This window comes from Gopherus evgoodei, chromosome 10 (genome assembly GCF_007399415.2).
Source record: "Gopherus evgoodei ecotype Sinaloan lineage chromosome 10, rGopEvg1_v1.p, whole genome shotgun sequence".
In the NCBI taxonomy this organism is placed as follows: Eukaryota; Metazoa; Chordata; order Testudines; family Testudinidae; genus Gopherus; species Gopherus evgoodei.
Genome location: NC_044331.1, coordinates 50,194,421 through 50,208,438, shown reverse-complemented (window position 1 = coordinate 50,208,438; position 14,018 = coordinate 50,194,421). Strand labels below are relative to the sequence as shown.

The 14,018-nt window shown below is 51.8% G+C and overlaps 1 protein-coding gene and 1 long non-coding RNA gene across 3 annotated transcripts in view; one reads left to right on the top strand and one right to left on the bottom strand.

Annotated features, from left to right (window-relative positions):
- Positions 1-6,442: 6,442 nt before the first annotated feature.
- Positions 6,443-11,874, bottom strand: LOC115658971. Its single transcript, XR_004002417.1, has 3 exons — positions 11,793-11,874; positions 8,913-9,038; positions 6,443-6,846 (listed from the first exon to the last, which is right to left on the bottom strand). It is a non-coding gene; the product is annotated as an uncharacterized LOC115658971 (long non-coding RNA).
- Positions 11,875-12,155: 281 nt separating this feature from the next.
- Positions 12,156-14,018, top strand: part of RAB40C (RAB40C, member RAS oncogene family) — a 61,252-nt gene continuing 59,389 nt past the window's right edge. Inside the window, exon 1 of one of the 2 annotated variants that reach the window (XM_030577757.1) lies at positions 12,156-12,242. The gene's annotated coding sequence lies outside the window, so the exon portion shown is untranslated. Of the gene's footprint in view, positions 12,260-14,018 lie in introns of both variants that reach the window. The other variant, XM_030577756.1, reaches the window with a different exon arrangement.

Here is a 14,018-nt window from a genome sequence, read left to right as displayed (position 1 = left end):
CACTGCTGGAAACATTCCCTACATGGAGAAAGAACAATAACGAACCAACACCAGGCCACTGGCTGCCAGGCAGAGGCAAGTTGCCCTGGGTGTCGTAGCAGAGGGAGATCATAAGAAGGGATTTGGAAAAGGACAACATGGCTGTGGCAATTGATATGGAGATGGTGTCCAGTCTATGCACAGGGGGCAGTGAGATGTCGGCGAGGAGGGGCCCTGGGTGCTTTCTAACCATGGACAGTCAGTCCCACAGTTGGGGCAGGGGACTGGAAGCTGCAAGCCATGAGCCATCACTTATTTCTATCAATGGGCCGCCGTTGACTGGCTCCTAGCCATGGGCAAAAGGCTGTTGTCTGAAGCCCCACACATTCCAGGATCACACCATTGCTGGTACATTGCTGGCCCATGGCCTATCCCAACACCTGCATGTGGCCCTGCTCCGTCCCTCAAGCACAGAGGCAACCAGAAGTGCCAGCAAGCAGATGAATGCAGCCTTAATTTCCTGCTCACACCCCCGATTCATTTCTGCAGTCCCATTATAAAGAAACTTGGCTTTGGCAGCCTGTTTGGCAGCATTTACCCTAGTAATTCCAGATGCTGCGAGAAGGCTCCTATGCCTAGTAAAGGCCTCTTAGCCAGCAGCCAGCGGCTTTCCTTGGTAGCCTCTGCCCCTGGAGGATTAAATTATTTATTGAGACAGGGAAAAAAGGATACTGCATTAGAAGTCAACAGTTTGCTGCTGGCAGCAGCTAAAGGTGCCGGATAAAAGTCAGATTGTGAGGAGTTGCTGCCTACATGCATGCAGACACATGCACACGCACGCACGCTCACACATGCACACGTGCACATGCACAGAGGAAGGTCATTTAGACAAATGTTGCAGAGGCAGAAATGGAAAATTCCCACACAGCACCCAATCTACGTGAGCCACAATGAAATCGTTCTCAAAAGGAGGGTGTTATCCACCAGACATGATGCCAAGGTGGCACAATCCTCTCACAAGGATGGAACTTGGGTTGTGGGGGGAGAGGCAGGAGCTAGGGCTGCATTCCTTTGGTGGGGATGCCAAACTGTGACTCCAAGGTGCTGATCTCTCGTGGTCACTAAAGATCCCAGGGTACTTTGCACCAACATCAGGGAGCGGGAGATTGATTCTGATCTTACGCCCGTGTAAATCAGGAGTAATGATACTGACATCAGAGGGGCTGCACCGGTGTAAACCTAGTTGGCGAGGAGAGTCAGGTCCATGGCATGAAACCTGATGTACCTCCTGGTTGAACTCCAGTTGTGTTTGTTACATTGCTCCTCCCTAAATTCCCCTGGCAGTTTCAGTTTGAGGCAGCAAGCCAGCTCTTCAGCTGGTGCAAATCGGTTCTGCTGCACCAACTTCAATGGCATTCTGCCGCTTTGCACCAGCTGGGATTCTGGCCCAGGATCTGCTTCACTTCCTCTTCTAAAGTGCTGCCATGAGCTAGCAATCAGCTGTCACATTCCACCCCAGACTGGGCTGCCCTCCAGCCCTTGGGGATGAAAGGCATTCTGGCCTCATTCAGGAAGGTACTGAAGCATGAGCCTAACTTTAAGCATATGAGTAATCACACTGAAGTCTTTAAGTGCCCTTCTTTATGGTCACCTATAACATCATTTTGCACTTGCAGCACATTGCTCCTTTCAGCTGAGGATGAGCATCTTTCATTTCCCTTCTCCTACAGTAGCATTAGTTATATTTGTCTGTCATGTTCAGTTCCCCCTGCCCAACCACGCTCTGAGACAGTGAGTGAATTGAGACAAGGATGATGCAAGTAACTGTATTTTAATGTACTAAGGAAGATTTTTAAACAATATATAGATAGGAATGAGATATGAATCCTTTCACAGCCTCACCTAGCTAGCTAGCTACCCTTCTCCATGCATGCATACCTAGCCATCCAGACAAAGCTAGATAGATAGCCAGCTGTCTGTTCTGTGGTAGCTGTGCATTTATGCCATATTGATCATAGTTTTATCTAGGAGCCTAAGTCACAAGTTCTAATCCAGCCTGGTTTGGTAGTGACTGGTGATAATTATTATCCAATACCTGCATGGTGTCCTGTGTAGAATGAGTTTGGGGAGGGGCTCAGTCCAGTTCTTGCACACAGATCTCCTCATCCCAAGAAGCACCACAGTTGTCATCTATTAGCAACTTTGTTGGCAGAAAGGTCAAGGTCCAAACAGGCCATTGGTTCAGAACTCCCCTCTGCTCCCTCCAGGTGGGTTGGGTGGATCATGGCTGAGGCACATTGGTGGTAGCAGTGGGAATGCCCACCATGCTGCTGCCCCAGCTGGGCCTGTCCTGGGAATGAATACAGGATCTCAGCCTGCAGGGCTCCTGGTCTGAGATGTGCTTTGAAAATCTCTGCTGCTCCGCATTCTCAGTTTTAATTTAAACTTTAAAGAGCAAACTCACACTCCTTAGTGAGCCAGTGAAATATCATGTGACTGGGAGATCAGAGACCTGAGCCCTGGAACATATGGATATTGATCGATGGAAACAATTACACTGATCACAAGTGGTAAACGAGAGGAAAGTGCTTGGTTTGGCAGCAGGTCCCGCTCCCTCCTTAGACCTTCCTGTTGTTTTTTTCCCATCCCTGAAGTAACATTTCCATAGACCAGGCTGCACCGTCCTGGGCTGAGGGGAAGAATGGGACATATCCCCCACCAGGCCAGCCAAACCCAGCAATGTGAGAAAGCGAGGAGGTGAAACTCACACAGAAAGGTGCTGCTCCAAGCTGGTTCCAAGCAGCATGTAATAAATGTGGCTCAGAACAGGGGGCAGGACCCATCCAGCCTGCCCAAAGGACCCCCAGTGCCCCTCACCCAGCCAGGCATAACTGGTTAGATCACTCACTGGTAGTGTGACCAGACTGCAAGAGTGAAAAATTGGAACAGGGGGTGGGAGGTAATAGGAGCCTATATAAGAAAAAGATCCAAAAATCAGGACAGTCCCTATAAAATTGGGACATCTGGTCACCCTACTCACTGGGGACCATCCAACGCTTCATGGCAATGTTTCCTCCCCCAGAAAAACAGGATCTACCAGCAACTGTTCGAAGGTCTGTGAAATTAACTAGTGAGCGTGCTCCACTGCCAAGGGAAGCAGTGTCCATCGCCCAGACCCCCATCATAGCTGGGGCCCAGCGAAGGAAGGATGGCCTCATCACAGTAAGGAGCTGCTTGGGGACTCCCAAGGCCTGCGTTAGCTTCCTGGCTTTCCCACAGGCTCCAGGTGTGATGTTGGGCAAGTCCCTTCATCTCGCTGGACCACATTGTGCAGCTGTGACTCACAGGAGTAGTCCCTTTGAACTCTGCAGGTCCTACCAGTGTGAGTAAGTGCATACCAAAGATGCAGAACACTGCATAGCTCAGCCATGAGGTTCTCAGCTGTGAAACAGGGACAATGGATCCCTGCCTCACAGGGTGTTTGTGGGGATAATCGCACTGATGGTAGGGAAGGGCTCAGAGGGCAGGAGTTAGACAGGGTAGAGGCAGCTTGCCCTGCTTCACCTTTGTGACTGGGGGCAGTATGCCCTGCCCTCACACATCCAGGATCCCTACAGCTCTCCTCTGAGCAGCAGACATTGTCTGAGATGCTCTCCCCTGCTAGCCTCTGACTCAACCCTCTCCCTGCACTCCCAGTGTTGCCGATCCTTGTTGCTTTATCATGAGTCTCTTGACATTTGAGATTTGACTTAAAGCCCCCGCTGCTGGAGTCATGTTATTTTGTGATCATCTCCGTTTTTGTGAACAAAAATAGAACATTCCTGGCCTTCCAGGTGGCAGAGAAAAATTTGAAAGCGTGACCTGTAACAGCTCTAAAACCCAGGAAGCAGAGCAAAAAACAAACAAGTGTGTTAATTTTAACAACCTCATGATTTGGGGGGGCCCAACTCATGATCTGGGGTTGGCAATACAATTGCCCCCCCCAACCTCTTGACCCCAGTTTCCTATTAGTCCCTCCCTTTTGGAGGATCGTGGTCAATTTCCCTTCATTGGGCAGTGCCTCTCATGACGCCTCCCTCTGCAACTGAGCTCCAACAGGCCAGCGCTCACCACAAGTGCTAACACTGCTTTCAACAGACGAGGGAGGAGGAACCTCTTTCCTGGTGCGGGACTGAGCCCTTCAGATGCTGCAGCATTGTGCCACTGCCTGGAGCCTGCAGTGCGTGTAGCCAGCCAACATTACAAGCCAACTGCAATCCCAATGTTACCGCAGCGAGTTTCCTAAAACTTCCTCTTCCGCCACAGTAAATCTATAGGGCTGACCCCTAATGTTATTATGAGTTAATGCAGCAGCTTTACGGGAAATCGCCAGCCACTTTCAGCCTCTGCAAATGCAATGAAACAGCCTGTTAATGCTCTAAGCCAGGGCCTGAAATGACAAATAAAGTGACCCTGATGGGAATGCTGATGAGGCAACTATCACCGTCAGGGTTCGCAGCCCAGTTGTCTCCCAGCCAGGGGGAGTTTTCTAGATGGCAGTAATCGTTAAGCATGGCGGGGCAGCCTGGTGGTGGAGCGGAATTAGCTGGTTGCACAAGCTATAAAAGGATTAGCCCAAATCCATTGTTTGTTGTGAGATTTGTCACTGACACTCCCGGGGGATGAGGCCTTGAGTACACAGGTCCCCCGCTGCAGGAGTTCTCTTTTGGGAAGGGTTTACTGCTACCCAGGGGCCCGATCCTGCTCCCCTGGCGACCAAGGGCAAAGCTCGCATTGATGTCACTGTGGAAGAGTTCTGTTCTAAGCAGTGGCAAGAGCTGGAGGGGTTGGCCTGTGGGGAAGAGGCACGGTCATTCAGGAGATAAGGGACTGATTCAGGGACCAGCCTCCTGGCCCTGCCCTGTGATCCAGGCCAAACATGCCTACTGATTCTGGGTACCTTGACTTTTGGCTGCCCAACTTGAGACAGCTTGGGCCCGATTTTCAGAAAGGGCTGAGCACCCACAGCTCCCATTGGCTTTGAGTGGAGATGCTGCATCGCCACGAGAGGGCACAAGCCTTACAAAAGGGCACGATGCCATTGCGGGAAATGCTCTGTCGCATGTGTAGCTGTCACCTGTGGTATCTCCACTGACACCTCTCAGGGGCATGAGTAGTCTCTTCTGTGAGGTGCTGGCTGGACACCCTGGGCACCCAGATGTAATCAGAATATTCTCAGAAAAAATCAGATGGGGACAACACTACTCCCTAGACTAGCCCTATTCCTGTCTGCCCCTTCCCCATGGGCCACCCAGTCCATGGGAATTATGGCAGCCCTATGATGCCCCCACAAGAGAGAAAATAAGCCAGCTCTCAGCCTCCCAGGACTCTGCTTGCAAAGCACACAGAATACAGCTCAGCAGCAATGGACGGGCCCTTTCTGTGCGTTCCCAGAGTTCAGACAACAGCCTCGCTGTGAACTAGCTGGGAGTTAGAAGAGAATTCTGCACACCAAAGGAAAGGGAAAGGTGGAGGCTATGGGATATAACTGGGTTTTTAAATAAGGGAGGAAACATTCCATCTCAGCTGGAAGAGTGGAGGGGGTTCTTTTTGCTCAATATAATGTCTGTGCTTAAACCCGCAGTATAACTCAGGCCCCAGGTAACCTGCAGTTCTGAGACCAGGGAATCCATCACAAACTCCAGCCTTGCTGCAGAATCTAGCTCAGAATGGAAGCCTTTCCTTGTTTTGTAAAACTAAGGCTCCAGCTCTCATCAGTCCAAAGAAAACCTCTGAAATGTGAACTGATTGCAGCAATGCAGCAACATCTGCCGGAGTCTGCAGACAGCCTGAAACAATAGTGTTATGAACTACCCTATTTATCTCACTTGGTTGTTAACTCTGAAACATAAGGATGGCATTTGGAATGTCTGCACTGTAAGCTATTTCATTGCAGATCATATTAGCAAAACCATGCAGTTAATGTATATACCACACACTCCCAAAGTCCCATGACTCCTCAGATGTCATGAAACCCCCAGCACCTCCTATCCAGCTGTCCCAATGTCCACCTTCCCCCTAACAACTTTAATAAGGCAACTTTGCATTCTCAGTTCAAATCTCTGCAGCACACTGCACATGGAAAATACAGGACTGCACCAAATAGATTCATTGCAATAGGAAACGAATTAACATCCAGCTATGCTAATCAAATGATTCATTTCCATATTGAATTTGATTTTTAAAAATCAGTGTTCAATTTCTCTGCAGCTGCATCCGACTCTCCAGCATGAAGTGATGCAGGAGAAGGGGCTTTGCTGCAGAACTGAGGTGGGGCTTGCTACGGAGTAGCTGGGGACGTCAGCGGAATGATGATCGCAGCTAGTTTCCTCCCTCCATTTCCCTCAGTAATAATCCAATTCCCTCCTTGCCATAATAAACCACTTGGCTTTGGATTATTGCCTGGTAAAATGAATGCCAACGATTCCCCTCCAATTAGCCTTTATCTGATATTGTCTTACAGTAATAACATTATTGCACTAATGTCCAGGGCGTTAGCCTGCTGTACACAGTTGGTTTCATTCTCATACTTCGATGGATTCTCTATCGCTTGCAGCCTTTACATCGCGACTGGGTGTCTTTCTGTAGCTCAAACAGAAGTTATGGGCTTGATGGAGAAATTTCTAGGTGAGATTCTCTGGCCTGTGTCATGCAGCAGATCAGACTAGAGCAGTGAGACTCGGACTGAGGCTCGGGAGCCGCCAATGGCTCTTGAATGTGTCTCCTGAGGCTCTTTGCAGCACAGGATACTAAAACACTGCTTGATTTAATTATTAACCAGTCTGAGTTATTAACCAGTCAGGATGCTTCTTCTATCTTATTAACCGACTGTAGAGAAAAAAATAGAGAGAGAGATAAGAATAGTAAATGAACCAATGAGTTCTCACTCCTGTGGGCCTTTGGGTAATGCTGATCGCTAATTTGGCTCCTGAACCACTGAGGTCTGAGTTTCACTGGCCTAGATGATCATAATAGTCCCTCCTGGCCTTCATATCTATGAATCTGTGTGTGTAGTGTATGCTGCAATCAGGAATTTAACAGTGACATCCAGCTGAGACAAACATAGCATTCTCTGCAAAGCCAGACGAGGGCAGGTTTCTGTACAGCTCATCTAGTACAGCCGCTGCTCACAAGCCATGGCCCTTAGAGCCTCTGGCAACATTCAGGGTACACTCTCCTGTCAGTTCATGCCATTGTAACTTCACTGGAGGCATTCCTGAGTCACACTGGTGAGAGGAGAATCAGGTCCAGCTAGGAGCTGGGCTAATTAGGCTGGTCTGTTCTTGTCCCCTTTGCAGATAAAGTGTTCCCTACCCCACTTTCCCATACAGATGGCCTGAGTACTTGGCCTGAAAGCTGTTCGGGGCACAGACTATCTTTTTGGTCTGTGTCTGTGCCGTGCTTTGCACCATGGAGTCTTATGCAGTGATTGGGGCAGAGGACGCTGCTTCCACAATGCAAATAAATAATTATAATAGGAGAAGTAACAGCAAACTTTGTTTCCTTCCTGCTGTCTCCCTGGCAGTTGACTGTTCCATAAAGTGAAGAATATTGTTAGTCACCTGCCTCCACCCCAAACTTCTTCCACCCACGCCCCTTAGGATGGTTATAATCACTTTGGTTTTCACATGGTGTCCAACCACCATTTCAGTTGTACATGGGGAAAGACCTCACATTCTCCTGCTCCAAGGGCCCCAGCCACTGGAGCAAGAGGGAATCACCACTAGCAGTAGAGGACCAATGACACACTCTTGAATGTGTCTGATTTCCATCCAGCAGGGGTCAGTGAGGGTCATATTAGCAATTATATTACACTGGATATGAGTTAGCAGTGTGCCCTTGTTGCCAAGAGGGCTAAAGGCATTTTGGGCTGTATAAGTAGGAGCACTGCCAGGAGATCGAGGGATGTGATCATTCCCCTCTATTCGACATTGGTGAGGCCTCATCTGGAGTAGTGTGTCCAGTTTTAGGCCCTACACTACAAAAAGGATGTGGAAAAATTGGAAAGAGTCCAGCAGAGGGCAAAAACAATGATTAGGAGGCTGGAGCACAGGACTTATGAGGAGAGGCTGAGGGAACTGGGGTTATTTAGTCTGCAGAAGAGAAGAATGAGGGGGAATTTGATAGCAGCCTTCAACTACCTGAAAGGGGGTTCCAAAGAGGATGGATCTAGACTGTTCTCAGTGGTAGCAGATGACAGAACAAGGAGCAATGGTCTCAAGTTGCAGTGGGGAAGGTTTAGGCTGGATATTAGGAAAAACTTTTTCACTAGGAGGGTGGTAAAGCACTGGAATGGGTTACCTAGGGACCTGACCTACCTTTGTATGAGTCCGTACTGACTATCCTGTATTAGTTCAGAGATTCCTAGGTGTTCCCGTGTTCTCCGGCTAATCAGCGTTCTCTGGATCTTCCCCACTGCTGGGCATCTAGTTGCTTTGATCTCCCTTAGAATCCCATCTTACATTCAGGTGTGGCCTCTCTTCACAGCACCAGTCCCTCCCTTGTTGCCAGAGAGTATAAGGATCTATATCTTTTGCCACCCAATTTCCTCAGGCGTGGCATCATCCAGCCCCGAGGTTGTTTACCAGCCTTAATAACTAAGTGTTGTTCTATTCTTTAAAAGGACTGTGTTAAAATGTAAGAGATCTACTCCTTCTGTGTATAGTGAGGGGCAGATGCAGGTGCATTAGTGGCATAAATACATTTTTCACTGTGTTTCACTTCTGTCAGCCCCACAGAGCCGGCCTGGAGTCTATTGCAGCTTGTGCCTCACCAACAGCATTATTTACTACATTCTGGTTGCATGGCCAATAGCTTACGCTTGTGCAATGCGACTGAAGACATAGGGTTGCACAGGTGTCACTGAGAGCAGAGTCAGGCCTTGCAGATCTTACCTCATTAGTGATGGTGCGTTAGATGGAAAGCACATAGCTTGACTCTCAGTCAGAGCCCGGACGGGAATGTGCAGAGCCAACAGTTAGAAGAAACAGCTGGTTACTTGTAAATTATGTAAATTTAACCTGGAGACATTGAGACACAATGAACACGAACCCTCAGGATCAATGCCATTTTTACAGAATCACTTTTCACAACAGAGCTGAGTTTTAAGTGCCTGAATCAAAGACTGTTATAATCTATGGACAGACTTTCATGGCTTTGGATCAGGCCCTAGACCACTTTCTCTGGTATGATCCCGTTGTCCAGCAATATCCCTTGGTTTTGCTATAGAAAATATGTGTCTGTTTCACACCTTTCCTGCCCTTCTCTCCCTCCTCCCTCTTGTGCAAAGGAGGGCCCTGAATCAGCAAAGCATGTTTGCCTGCACTTCACTTTAAACATCTCCTAAAGTCCTGAATCCAGTCCAACACAAATAATTCATTTGGTTTTTTTTTAACCCTATCTGTATCTTCTGTCAATAATTTCCACCTCAGGTGTCAAAAGCCTGATTGTCAGCTTCCTCGATTTCTTAATCCTTGTGCACTGAACAGATTGGAATATGATTGATAGGCAGCTAGTACCTTTCTCATTGATGGTATTGTGAAACAAAATACTGCAGTTACATTAATGGGCTGTGGCATTTGATCCATTACAATACTTGATATTTATATAATGACATCTGTATTCTTCCATGCTTTCCTTATTTGCTTGACTGTGATTCCTTAATATCATTCTGTAATTTTTCAATTCTTCTTTGTCCTGGATACAAGCCTTTTTTTTTTTTACTCAATATTGCCAACCCAAAAATCATTAGTCAGGCCCCAAACAATCACGAAATTATCTTAAAAATCATGAGACTTTTAAAAAAAATGCTTGGTCATTTTTATTTATTCCTTGAATTTAGGATGCATTCAGGTCACATTTTCAAGCTTTTCTCTGCAACCGTCAGGGTTAGAAACTTACATTTTGAACAAAAGCTTAAATTCTCATATAATCACTAGACTCCAGAAGCTGGGGCTTTAAGACAAACACCAAATATGTTGGAAACACTGTCAGGTTCAGCCACATTACCCATGTTTACACCCCATAGATATAATACACTAGCTGCACTCCTTTGCTTCAATAATAATAATTAATCATCATTTAATAATACCTTATACAGTGTGTAATTGCAGTCATAAACAGGAATAAGGTTACAGAATTTAATCTGGAACAATTTCTATTTCCTGTGTCTTTCCCCTGCCTGCCACCACATCAGCAGGATTGTGGTGCTGTTAGGGTGACCAGATGTCCCGATTTTATAGGGACAGTCTCAATGTTGGGGTCTTTTTCTTATATAGGCTCCTATTACCCCCACCCCGTCCCGATTTTTCACACTTGCTGTCTGGTCACCCTAGGTGCTGTGATCGAATGACTGTGGGAACCAAGAGAATAACATATGGGCCCAGATCCTCCAAGGTATCTAGGTACCTAACTCAACTCCTATTGAAATCTGTGGGAGTCAGGAGCCAAAATACCTTGGAGGGTCTGGGCCATCCCTTTTCTGATTCCCATGCAGTAGGACACTGATGCAATTTTGAATTGCAGATATGTACATATGTTTAAATGGAACTCTTTTACTTGACATTTAAAAAAAAATCTTAACTAACATATATGCACAAATTGGGTCTAAAGGACCAGGCAGTTCTCCTTTAACTGTACAGTACTCACTGAAACTTTGTTTCTGGTGGGCTCCTAAATCATCCCCAGATTTTAACTGCCCAGCTTCCAGAGGGAGACTCACTATTCCCCTCCTTTTGTGAGTGTATAAGGAGCTTTATGATGCTTTTCAAGCCAGGCGGACTGGGCTTAGAATTCAGGCTTTAGCGATGGAAATTTGCCATTCCTGAAATTTTCCACTGGGGACAAACACATCTGAGTCCAGGGCCGCCCAGAGGATTCCGGGGGCCTGGGGCCATCGACGCCAGGCGGCTCCGATGGACCTCCCGCAGGCGTGCCTGCGGAGGATCTGCTGGTCCTGCGGCTCCGGTGGAGCATCCGCAGGCACGCCTGCGGGAGGTCCACCGGAGCCGCGGGACTAGCGGACCCTCTGCAGCCATGCCTGCGGGAGGTCCACCGGAGCCGTGGGACCGGCAAGCGGCAGGGGGCCCCCCGCGCGGCGAAATGTCTAGAGCCGGCCCTGTTCGGCGGCAGGGGCGCCTTCCGTTCTGGGACCCGCCGCTGAAGTGCCCCGAAGACCCGCGGCGGGGGCCCCCCGCCGGCGAATTACCGCCGAAGCGCTGCCCGCTCTTCAGCGGTAATTCGGTGGCGGGGGGCCCCCGCCGCGGGTCTTCGGGACACTTCGGGGGTGGGTCCCTGAACGGAAGGGCCCCCCGCTGCCGAATTACCGCCGAAGACCGGGTTGCACTTCGGCTGCAGGTCCCGCTTTGGCGGTAATGCGATGGCGGGGGGTCCTTGCGCCCCGGAGCGGAAGGACTCCCCCGCCAGTGAAGACCGGGAGCGGCCGAAGCTCCGGGGCCCGGCCCCGCAAGAGTTTTCTGGGGCCCCCGAGCGAGTGAAGGATCCCGCTCTAGGGGCCCCGAAAAACTCTCGTGGGGGCCCCTGCGGAGCCCGGGGCAAATTGCCCATCTTGCCCCCACCCCGGGCGGCCCTGTCTGAGTCTCACTGCTGCACAGCACTGATTCCCAGTCACCTGCAGAGCCGCACTGCTCCCAGCCCTGCCTGTGAACAGCTTTGCAGTCCTAGAGCCTCCCTTCTCCATCTGTAAAATGAGGGTCATAAAAATTCCCTTGCCCAGCTTGAAGGCGCCCCAGCCCCACTGCGCGGTAGCTGCTCACCCTGTATGTAGGCAGCCTTGCAGCCCAGCACAGCTACCACCGTGCCTGCAGGCAGCTGTGTAGAGCCAAGCTGCTACACAGATATCAACCCTCCCTGAAGTCTAGAGCTGAGACTACATATCCCAGAATGCTACGCTCAGGCCAAAACTGGGGCAGGACGGTGCGTTGCATGCCGGGTTCTGTAGTCCTGCCCTACTCCCTCGATGGGCTCTATTTTCCTCAAATAAGGTGGAGTCCTCCGGCTCCTGATAGGATGATGCCGGAAGAGGGCGGGGAGGGAGTCCGAAAAGGGGCGCGGATAGGGCGGGTTTGATGTTGATTGGCGGGAACGTTGGCCTATGGGCTTGAGACAGTGGGCGGGTGCTGCGAGGCGGTGGTGAGGGGGAGCGCCGGGACTGGTGGAGGTTGTGTCGGAGTCTGCTGCAGCCTTCCCCGGCCCGTGTCAGCGCGGTGAGTCCGGCCGGACGGTGAGTCTCGGCGGGAACCCCCAAGCCCACGTCGGCTCGGGGTGGGAACCCCCCAGTACGGCTGGGTCCCAGACTCGGCCCCCACGGGCTTGTCCCCCGCCGCTCCCTATTCCCCTCCCCCCCCGGCGGCTTCCCGCCCGGACTCCCGGGGTCTGCCCCGCGCCTCCCTGCACTCCCCGGGGCCTGCTCCCCCCCCACCTCCCCGTCCTCCGGGGCCTGCTCCCCCCCACCTCCCCGTCCCCCGGGGCCTGCTCCGCGTCTTCCTGCACCCCCCTGTCCCATGCTCCCCCCTCCCCCAGGCCTGCTCTCCCCCCCATCTCCCTGTACCCCCACCTCCCCGTCCCCCGGGGCCTGCTCCCTCCCACCTCCCTGTACCCCGCCCGTCCCCCGGGGCCTGCCCCGCGCCTCCCTGCACTCCCCGGGGCCTGCTCCCCCCCCGCCACCTCCCCGTCCCCCGGGGCCTGCTCCGCGTCTTCCTGCACCCCCCTGTCCCATGCTCCCCCCCCTCCCCCAGGCCTGCTCTCCCCCCCATCTCCCTGTACCCCCACCTCCCCGTCCCCCGGGGCCTGCTCCCTCCCACCTCCCTGTACCCCCCCCCGTCCCCCGGGGCCTGCTCCGCGCCTTCCTGCACCCCCTGTCCCATGCTCCCCCGGTACCCCCCGTCCCCCGGGGCCTGCTCCCCCCCACCTCCCCGTCCCCCGGGGCCTGCTCCCCCCCACCTCCCTGTACCCCCCCCTCCCCCGGGCCTGCTCTCCCCCCCACCTCCCTGCACCCCCTGGGGCCTGCTCTTCCCCCCCCACCTCCCTGTACCGTTCCCCGTTCTTGTGCCCCTCCCCGTTGGTCCTGGCTTTCTGCAATCTCCTTGGACTTCTCCATCTGGGTCCTGCCCCTTGGCACCGACTCCCCCAGCCTGGCTAATTCATCCTGATCTTGGGCCTGGCATTGCCTCACTGACCACCCCCTTTCTGGCTAGCCCTGGAACCTGGCACCCAACGGCTTCACAACAGCATCCGGCCGTGCCCCCATCAGCCTTGCCTCTTAGCCTCCCACTGCTCTGAGACCTGGCCCCTGGGGCCCTCCCATCCTGGCATCCCAATCCCTGGCCTGGCACCCCTGTCCCCAGCCTGCCCAGACCCTCTCTGCCCTAGGCCCTGTCATCCCCAGGCCTGGCTCACTGCCCCAGGGTAGAGACCCCCTGCCAAGCCCTGGGAGCACCCCTCTTCTTATACTTCCCTCTATTACCTCATCCCTTGGTTCTGGCACTTCCCATCCCTCTATCCTGGAGGGCTGGCATGCAAAATACCCTTTACCCTTGTGTCTTGCTACCCCATGGGCTGGGTGCTCCTGGTCTCCACCCATCTCTGTGGGGCCTGGCATTGCCCCAGCTGAGCTGTCCCTGGCACCCTCAGCCCTGCTGCACTGGCTGGGCCTTGCACTCTCAGGTGATGTGTGTGGTGGCTGACTCCCCTTGGGGCTTGTCTTTTGGCGTCCTCATTCCTGTCCCCCTGTATGGCTGTGCTCCCCCCCCCCCCCCATTTCCGCATGAGGGGGAGGTTTGAAAACTCAGCCACTTCATTTCAGCTTCTTGAGTGCCTGGTCTCTGGTCTCCTGGCTCAGACTGATGTCTGTAGAGGGAACCCTCTATTTTGGAAGAGGGGATTGGGCACCGTTAATTGGGGAAGGGAAGAGAGAACAATGAAGTGGGGATAGCACAGCTGCTGGAAGATGAGTGTGAATTTAAATTAGCCACTTTATTGAT